This window comes from Penaeus vannamei, chromosome 40 (assembly GCF_042767895.1).
Source record: "Penaeus vannamei isolate JL-2024 chromosome 40, ASM4276789v1, whole genome shotgun sequence".
Classification (NCBI taxonomy): domain Eukaryota; kingdom Metazoa; phylum Arthropoda; class Malacostraca; order Decapoda; family Penaeidae; genus Penaeus; species Penaeus vannamei.
The window spans coordinates 5149522-5156552 of NC_091588.1; the positions used below are offsets into that span (position 1 = coordinate 5149522).

Genomic DNA, 7031 nt, shown 5'->3' on the forward strand with positions numbered 1-7031 from the left:
TTTCATTGCGTTATTTAATAGAACTTGATCGTGGGTTTCAGGAAGAACATTTAGATGAACACATGTGAACAGATAAGTTAGAATTTGCGTGTGTGTGTGGCGGTGCACTTCAGGTTAACCACAGCCTTAACGTGAGCTGTCCGTACTTCGTTATGGCTTCGTTCTAGCTTTAACGAATGTTGAGGTACTTGAAGCGTTAATTTTTTATGGTGTTAAAGGGATAGGTAAGAGATTTAGAGGAAAATCGGGGAAGGGGTAAATGATATTCAGATGTTGAGGTATCGGTATCATGAGATCACGAAAAAAGCAAAGCAGAAAGAAAATGTATCATTGGTGGGATTTATATATACAAGGGTAAATGCAGGAGGTTCAGATCCCGACAAAACTGGTCTGTGGTCTCTTCCGAACGTGCACCTTGGAGAGTTCGAGACTTTCCTCAAAAATTATCAAAGAAAACGCACGAAATTCCAATCGGATACTAAAACAAGTACTCTCAGTATATGTAAAAGAATTCGAGCCATTACACAAGCCGTCAGAATAGAATCTAAAACCCGTATGAGCTTCACAAACAGCGGAATTGTCCTCCGAACGAAGCCGATCTCTTTAAGAGCGGGAACGGCGGAGCACACATGGCGGAACGGCGCACGCGAATGTCATCAGCCGCCTCAGTGTGAGTCTCGCGGGCGGACAGAGCGGACGTACGACTTTGCGCTCCCATCCCGGCGGCGTGGCGAGCTAGAGCGTTTCGACGTGTAAGAAAAGAGTCCCGGTTATAGTGGTTGTGTTAAAAGTGTGCGTTAAAAAGAGAGACAGGCTGCTAGGAAAATATCCTGTCCGGGAGTGTGTGTGAATTTATTTTTTTTGAGGGAGTTATTTGATCGCGAAAAAGATATTGGAATGTCAAGAGTACGCGATGATGTGGTATTCAAGTGTGTGTCACGGCGCGGGTGGTGTCTTTGTTATGACGCCTGACACGGCCAAAGTGGTTCGCCGATGCACTTCGTTGTAAAAGCCACAGCACTTCGCAAATCACTTTTTTTTTGTTGTTGCAACGAAAACCACGAACCACCCCCTTTTCCTTTTACTCCACGAGGGGAAAAAAGTGACCGAAATCGATATTGTGGTTTGAACGGAGGGGAATTAAGTGGCTGAGGTGGTTTTTGCGTCATGTGGTGCCAGTGCCAGTGCCCGCGATGGAAGGACAGAGCCAGAGGGAGTGCCGGAGCTGAGGATCATGGACCAGACCAGACGGAAGAGATGGAAGACCGTGTGCGGAGTAGGAGAGGGGAGAGGAGGAGGAGGAGGAGGAGAGAGGAGAGGAGAGGAGGAGGAGAGGGGAGAGGAGGAGGAGGAGGAGGAGGGGTCTGGTTGAATCAATACTGACACCCCCCCCCCCCTCCTCCTCCTCCCCCTCTCCCTCCCCATCCTCCTCCTCCTCCTCCTCTTCCCCTCTCGGAAACCCTCTCTCTCCCTCCCTCCCTTCCCCTCTCTCTGGAAACCCCTAGACTCTAGTGTTCACGTTTTTATTTTCCATCGCGTTGCCATGAACAATTTCCAGCACAAAGGAATAACATTGTACAAACGTTCTCATGATTATGATCAAACGTTTTGTGTACCAGCTGGTAAGGTTAAGGGTGTATCAGGAAAGGAACGTTATAAGAACCCCCTGAAACGTTATCATCATTATAAGGCTTTTGTTATAACGTGTTTTGATCGTGTTGGATGGGGAGCGAGGGGGGGAGTGGACAGGGATAATGTTATATCATTTGATTACATATTTTTTGACTTGAGGTGTAGGGTGGGTGGGGTTGGTGGACGGCGAAAGATGGTGATAGAGAAGTGAAGAAATGTGTGATAAGTAGGTCTATATATAGCAAGGGTCGTGCTGGACACCTCCGTCCTTGCATGTACACACATATATATATAGAAGTATTGTTAGATGTTGATTGATAAGTACTTTTACATATACGCACACACGTACACTTATTGTACAGACACAATGACAAGGACGAAGACGTAAGTATGTAAAGAAAAGCGCGCACGCACACGCGCGCGCACACACACACACACACACACACACACACACACACACACACACACACACACACACACACACACACACACACACACACACACACACACACACACCATGCCTCCAGTCTAACAACCATTTACATGATACCAGGTCGTAACACAAACCATGTGGTTATGTTGTTACAACTGTTACGATTATAACTTGACTTAAAGGCGGGGGGGGGGGGGGGGCAGGTGTACATGCACATAGGAAGTCCAGTTGAGTGTTTGTCTCATCAGCTGATTTTTTGTGACGTCACGCAATGGCGCCGGTTTATGACACGTGGTGTAGGGTGTTCGAATTTTGCTGTTGTTTGTTCTTGCTGTTAACGTTAATTGCGGTAGGATTATTGTTGTCACCGTCATCATCGTCATCACCACTAACAGTATCCTCCCTCCTCCTCATTATCATCACTATCTCCTATTCCTCCTCATATTCCGCTTCCTGCTGCTCCTCCTATTCCACTTCCTCCTCCTCCTTCCTCGTTTTATTTTTTTATTGTCACCTCATATTTTGAACTATTGTTACATTATAATCAAAATCACCACACACACACACACACACACACACACACACACACACACACACACACACACACACACACACACACACACACACACACACACACACACACACACACACACACACCCACATATATATATATATATATATATATATATATATATATATATATACACACACACATACATTTACATTTACACTAACGCGTATTCTTTGGTTTCTATTCTTTGTTATTATTATCATCATCATCATCATTACGTAACAATTGTGAATAACAATGAACATGAAAAGAAAGAAAATACGTGCTGCATTGTCTATTGAGATGACGATAAGAATAATGGTTATAATGACGATAATGTAATGATAGTGATGGTAGCGATAATCTTGGTAATAGTGAAAGTGTGAAGGACGGTAAATAATCTCGTTAATTTTTATGATAGAGATGATAATGATGATGATGCTCATAATGGTGATCGTGTTAGCGATGATGATATACGTAAGATTGAGGAGAATGATAATGATTGTGATGATAGCGATAACGAAATCAACGATATTGTTTATTTATTATTATTTTTATGGAATCGTTGGTTGTTAGTGAAGGAAACGTCGTTAGAATGTGTAAAGCTTACGTGAGTGATTAAGATTATCTTATAGGGAATAATTATGTGAATGTAATTGTGTGTGTGTCCGAGAGAGAGAGGGAGAGAGGGGGAGGGAGGGAGTTAGAGAAAGAGAGGGAGGGAGGGAGTTAGAGAAAAGAGAGGGAGGAGAGGGGGAGTTAGAGAAAGAGAGGGAGAGAGGGAGTTAGGAGAAGAAAGGGAGTTAGAGAAACAGAGGGAGGGAGGGAGTTAGAGAAAGAGAGGGAGGGAGGGAGTTAGAGAAAGAGAGAGGGGGGGAGAAAGAGAAGGAGTGAGAAAAATAGAGATATAAATAGACAGAGAGAGACAGATATAGAGACAAAAACAGCGAGAATGGGGAAAGAAAAGAGAGAATGAAAGGAACAGGAGAGACAGATCGAGTTTCCAGTTCGCCTATATTTGCACACGAATACCCTCGCATTGGTGTACATGGAGGAAAAAAAAGTGAATATATGCCTAAAAAAAAGGGAAAATATGCCTTTCCAGGATTATTATAGCGATCCGTCAGGCAGTCAGTCACACGGCGCGGTGCATGGCCTTGGCTCGGTGGTGTTGCGCATGACACAGTGTGGTGAGGCGGGGTGTCGGTGGTGTGGTGGTGCAAGAGTGTCTGCCGCTTGAACCTGCCGTCATGCAGGCGCGGGGAAAATCCACAGAGCGAGGCTGCTATGTGCATGGCTGTGCGGGGGTGTTGGGGGTGGGGGAGAGGGGGGGGAGTGGGGGTAGTTTGGTGGGGCGGATGTGGGTGTGGTGGTGGGGGGTAGGGGGGTAGGAGGTGGGTGTGGGTGTTTGGGGAAGTGTAGTGTGTGTGTGTGGGTTTGGGTGTGGGGGGGAGTGTGTGTGTGTGTGTGTGTGTGTGTGTGTGTGTGTGTGTGTGTGTGTGTGTGTGTGTGTGTGTGTGTGTGTGTGTGTGTGTGGTCGGCACATACATGCGTACATGCAAACACCAGTAGCCATACTCACGATCAATCACTCATTCATTCACTCATTCAGTACTCGGTCACTCACACATTCACTCATTCATTCAAAACTCACACACTCACTCACTCAGATTCACAAAATCACACACTATACAAATATTTTCACATAAAAGCGGGTAATTTTTGTCTCACGTTAACCAGTTCAGGAATGTCGGGGAAACTGTAAGCTGTAAGAGAGTCATTTGTAATTTGATGTGTGTAATGTTATTCATGATGTGTTACGGTGCCTTCTCTCTCTCTCTTTCTCTATTTTTCTCTCTTTTTTCTCTTTCTTTCTTTCTCTTTTTTCATTTTTTCTCTTTTTCTCTTTCTGTGTGTTTCTGTGTTTCTTTCTCTGTCTCTGTCTGTCTGTCTATCTGTCTGTCTGTCTGTCTGTCTGTCTTTGTCTCTGTCTCTCTCTCTCTCTCTCTCTCTCTCTATCTGTCTCTCTCTCTCTCTCTCTCTCTCTCTCTCTCTCTCTCTCTCTCTCTCTCTCTCTCTCTCTCTCCCTCTCTCTCTCTCTCCTCTCTCAATCTCTCTCCTCTCTCTCTCTCTCTCTCTCTCTCCTCTCTCCCCTTTCTTCTCCCGCCCTCATTCCTTTTTTCCCCCTTATTCTCCCCGCCCCCTCCGCTCCCTTACCCTCCTACTTTTCCCCACCCTTCCCTTCCTCTACCTAAACCTCCCCCTCCTCTCCCACTATTCCTCCTCCCTCTCCCTCCTCCTCCCTTTCCGCTGCCCCTCCTCCCTCCCCCTCTCCCTTCCCCTCTCCCTTCCCCTCTTCCCCTCTCCCCCTCCTCCAACATTTCCTCCTTCCGTCTCCCTCTCTCTCTCTCCCTTAGGTCCGCCTGCCTACAGAGGCGTCCATGGTTGGCTTAGCATCAGTGTAGCAAGTGGACCAAGGTCTTAGGAAGAGAGAGGGGGTGGGGGTGGGGTTAGGAAGAGGTGGGGGAGGGGTTAGGAAGAGAGAGGGGGTGGGGAGGGGTTAGGGGAGGAGGAGGAGGGTGGGGTGGGGTTTGGGGAGGAAGAGGAGGAGGAGGAGGAGGGTGGGGGAGGAGGAGGAGGAGAGTGGGGGAGGGGAAGGAGGAGGATGGGGGTGGGGTTTGGGGAGGAGGAGGAGGGTGGGGTGGGGTTTGGTTTTGGGGTAGGAGGAGGGTGGGGGTGGGCGTGGGGTTTGGGGAGGAGGAGGAGGGTGGAGAGGAGGGTGAGGTGGGTGGGTTTTGGGGAGGAGGAGGAGTGGGTGGGGGAACTACTCTTTTTTGTCCAGAGGGGGTGGGGAGGGTGAATAGGGAGAGAGGGGGTTGGGGGTTGGAAGAAGGTGGGGGTGGTGTGGAGGCCGTTTCCTGTATGGCAACATCTAGCTGTAGGTTGGCATGTAGGATTGCGCGAGTGGACAATGGGGGAAAGGATTGGGGGAAATAGTGGAATTTGGGGGAGAGAGAGAGAGAGAGAGAGAGAGATTGGAAAATAGGTAGTGGAGCAATAGGAGGGAGGGGAAGGGGGTGATAGGAAAGGGAAAGGAGGGAGTGGGGAGAGGAAGGAAGAGAGAGAAAGTGGAGGAGGAGAAAGAGGGAGAGGAAACGAAGAGGGAGAAGGAGGGAGGGAAGAGACAGACAGACACCGGGACAGATGGAAAAGAAAAGAAAAAAAACGGAATTAGAAAGAGGAAGAACGAAAAAAAGATAGTGTTACGCGAAGACGGAAATAGAAAGAACTAGAAAACTGTAGATCCACCGCTGCCACCAGGATAGCAAGCGGATCCGAGGTAGGGCGTCGTTGTGAGGTCGCCATGCGGGTGGGGGAGAGAGGGAGACAGGGAGACAAGGAGAGGTAGAAAGGGAGATGGAGAGGGATAGAGGGAGACAGGGAGACGGAGAGGGAGAAAGGGATAGAGGGAGGGTGACAGGGAGATGGAGAGGGATAGAGCTAGACAGGGAGACGGAGAGGGAGAGGGATAGAGGAAGACAGTGAGACGGAGAGGGAGACAGGGAGAGGGTGAGGCAGGCATGAAGACGGTGTGGGAGACAGGGAGACGAAGAGGGAGAGAGGGATAGAGGGAGACAGGGAGACGGAGAGGGCTAGAGGAGACGAAGGAGAGAGGGATATGAGACAAAGAGACGGAGAGGGATAGAGGGAGACGGAGAGAGGAGACCGAATTATCTATCGTGCATGGGACTACTACTGCAGTATTTACGGATGTCGGAAAATAAAGGAGTGGATTAAATTTTTTTTTTTTTTTTTTTTTTTTTTTTTTTTTTTTTTTTTTTTTTTTTAGAAATATAAAGATAAGATGTAGATTCAAAAGAATGACGATGGGGAGAATGCAAGGGTGATGATAGGAGTAAGTATAAAGAATAAGAGAATAAGGAATTGCCATAGTGATATGTGGCCCAGACAGCGGGGTGTGGCTAGGGGGTAGGGAAGTGGCTAGGGGTAGGGGTAGGGGTGGGGGTAGGCCTGGAGTGGAGGATGGGGAGGGTGGTGGGGGTGAGAGGAAGAGGGGGGGTACATTCATGCCCGAAGTGGGTGAGGGAGTCTGGGGAAAGGGATGGGGAGGGAGTCTTACTCTGAAGGGGTCGAGAGAAGAGACGGGGGAGGGAGTGGAGAGGGGTGACTTGCCTGAAAAGGGAGGGGGTGGGGGAGTTAGCCTGAAGAGGGAGGGGGTGGGGGGGTAGTCTGAAGAGGGAGGGGTGGGGGGTAGTCTGAAGAGTGAGGGGTGGGGGGTAGTCTGAAGAGGAGGGGTGGGGGGATTAGCCTGAAGAGGGAGGGAGTTGAGGAAGGGGTGGAGGGGGGCGGCTTAGCTTGAATAGGGGAGGGGTGGAGGGAGTGGACTTGCTTGAA

The 7031-nt window shown here is 48.6% G+C and overlaps 1 long non-coding RNA gene across 1 annotated transcript in view; it reads left to right on the top strand.

Annotated features, from left to right (window-relative positions):
• Window positions 1-647: 647 nt before the first annotated feature.
• LOC138860152 (uncharacterized) overlaps window positions 648-7031 on the top strand; it is a 30384-nt gene continuing 24000 nt past the window's right edge. Inside the window, exon 1 of the long non-coding RNA XR_011398269.1 lies at window positions 648-752. This is a non-coding gene — a long non-coding RNA (uncharacterized lncRNA). The remainder of the gene's footprint in view (window positions 753-7031) is intronic.